Source organism: Dermacentor silvarum, chromosome 9, assembly GCF_013339745.2.
Source record: "Dermacentor silvarum isolate Dsil-2018 chromosome 9, BIME_Dsil_1.4, whole genome shotgun sequence".
NCBI lineage: Eukaryota > Metazoa > Arthropoda > Arachnida > Ixodida > Ixodidae > Dermacentor > Dermacentor silvarum.
Window position 1 is genome coordinate 164,534,176 of NC_051162.1, and position 2,468 is coordinate 164,536,643.

Genomic DNA, 2,468 nt, shown 5'->3' on the forward strand with positions numbered 1-2,468 from the left:
TTAGCTTAAGGCTTTGTTGTGCGTCATTGTTCATAATCTCTCAGGGGTTGAGCATTATCATTGCCTCACATGTCAAATCGCATCGAGACTCAAGTTTACAGAACATTTTTTTTCTATTGTAAGAACAAGGCTGTTGATTGTACACTGGTAAACTTTGTTACAATATTAATGTTATTCGCGTGAAAAACTGGTTAGAGCACATTTATTCGTTTAATCCTAACCTGGCGGATGTGCTTCAATTTTTCGGTTGTTCTTTCGTTGTTTCTTTCTTTTTTGTGTACGTGTGTTTGTGTACAGCTCACATATTTTTAAATGTCGATTCTTAAAAAAAACACGGTATCTTTTTTAGATGCCAAACTGCTATGCCCTGAGATTCGCAGTACTGAGAATAAGAACACCGTTCGCGCGAAATTTTACAAAACTCCGCACTACCTGCGGCCGACTGATCACTTAGCCGCCATTTCATTACGGCATACATTACAATTTGTAATTAAACTCCTGAAAGCTCACATATTTGTCCATGAAGTGAAAATTGTCTGTTCGTGTTACACATGTGCCGCAGTGTATTGTTTTATTCGTTTTCTTGTATTCACGGTTCTATTGCACTTCATATGTTCTTGAAACTCATTCTTTTTTTCTTTTCTGGATTCCTATATCAGGTTTTGCAATATAATATTGTTAACTTCATTATATTGATGTGTTTCTATCTTCTGAATGTTTCGTATTGTCATTTTATCATGTACCTTGTAATTACATTTTTATTGCGACAACAATTTTATGGACTCTCTAGGCTAAATTCCGCCGTCGTCGCCGTGAGGTTCGATATAACGTCCACGCACGATAAAATCGTAGCCGTGTTGAGCTGCTGAGCACAAGGTCGCGGGATCGAATACGGGCCACGGTGGCCGCATTTCAATGGGGGCGAAATGCGAAAACACCCGTGTACTTAGATTTAGGTGCACGTTAAAAAACCCCAGGGGGCCCGAATTTCCGGAGGCCCCGACTAAGGCGTGCCTCATAATCAGATTATGGTTTTGGCACTTAAAATCCAATAATTTAATTTTAATTTTAGAATGATAGCCGCGCGCAAAATCCTGTATGTGCGAGTGAAAGCATGCGACGGTTAGCCGGCCATCGCAGCTGGTCCACACAAGGGGGGGAAGCGGGAAGGAAACGCAGTCTTGCAGTCGCGCACAACGCTCCGGAAGGAGGGTCAGGGAGGTAATAGAGAGTTTTACATTAGGGGGACGCAAGCGTAAAGGCCCCCTAGCGCTTCGGGCCGCGGTACTGCGCACGCGCAAAGCTTTAGATTAGGGGGACGCAAGCGTAAGGGCCCCAAGCGCTAGGGGGCCCTTACGCTTGCGTGCCCCTAATCAAAACCTCTCTATTGGGGCCATGCCTTTCTGTGACCACACACCCCCGCCGCGCTGGAAGGCTTCGGGGGGAGCGGGAGGAGGGGCGCGTTCTGCGCCACGAGCGGCCACCCGCGCGGCTGTATCTTGAAAGCCATCTGCGGCGGGGCAGAGTCCGCCCTTCCTGTGTGTTCACGGCTAAGACTGCATTGATGCGAGCGCCGGGACGAAGGTCCATTCGCTCGCTGCTGCTGCTGCGCTAACTCCAGCGTTTTGGCAGCCAGTTTCCGCGGTCATCGAGTGAGACGCATCCTTGTTTGCCTGTGCGAGCGTGACACCATGCTGGTTAATTCAGTTAGTATGCCTATGTTCACAAGTTTATACTGGTGATAAAACTACTATGCTTAGTTTGTATAGCTGTCCACTAACTTCCTATCTGAATCGATCCTTCGCATTTCGGGAGAAACTGCTACTGTTTTCCTTTGCACGGTTGGTACTATGTTATTTGTACTTTACTAACTAGAAGAGGTGCCAATACAGTCTTTCACTACAGGACATGCGTCTACATATTTGACATGTAAAATATTACAGGGAAGCTGTACTGAGTTTCCAGCCTATCGATGTACACCAAAAACGTGGGCTTATCCCGAAGACCGTGCTATGCAGAGCTGACGCGCGAAGGAGGTGAAGCAGGCTTGAAACACTCCGCCAACGTGCAAAAATAAATTGTATATCTTGGGTACAAATACAACCCGTATCAAATATGAAGCTGATGAGATCAGATACTACACTGTGACCCACGTCGGCCATGTATACGTTCGCAAGATACGCGCGTACGCCGTCCCACGTATTCAAACTAGTGCCTACCAATCAGTGTTTCTGTCTTCAGAGGTCGTCCTCTACGTTAGCTCCTTCCCTCAGTTCTCCTCTGACTGTGAAATGGGTGAGCCGCACGTAGTACGTTCTGAAGAAGAACAACGTGCCTATCAAGAAGGACGGGGTAAACAGAAAAGCGAATGGGCAACGCGGCGTGGAAGGAGACCACCGACGATGTACGGGCCCCGGACGCTTAGCGTGAGCGTGCTGCACGCCAGGACTCCGAGGCGCAAAGAAATG

The 2,468-nt window shown here is 47.2% G+C and overlaps 1 non-coding gene across 1 annotated transcript; it reads right to left on the bottom strand.

Annotated features, from left to right (window-relative positions):
• Window positions 1-1,982: 1,982 nt before the first annotated feature.
• On the bottom strand, window positions 1,983-2,166 carry LOC119465396 (U2 spliceosomal RNA). Its single transcript, XR_005194844.1, has one exon. It is a non-coding gene; the product is annotated as a U2 spliceosomal RNA (small nuclear RNA).
• Between the last annotated feature and the right edge of the window lie 302 nt (window positions 2,167-2,468).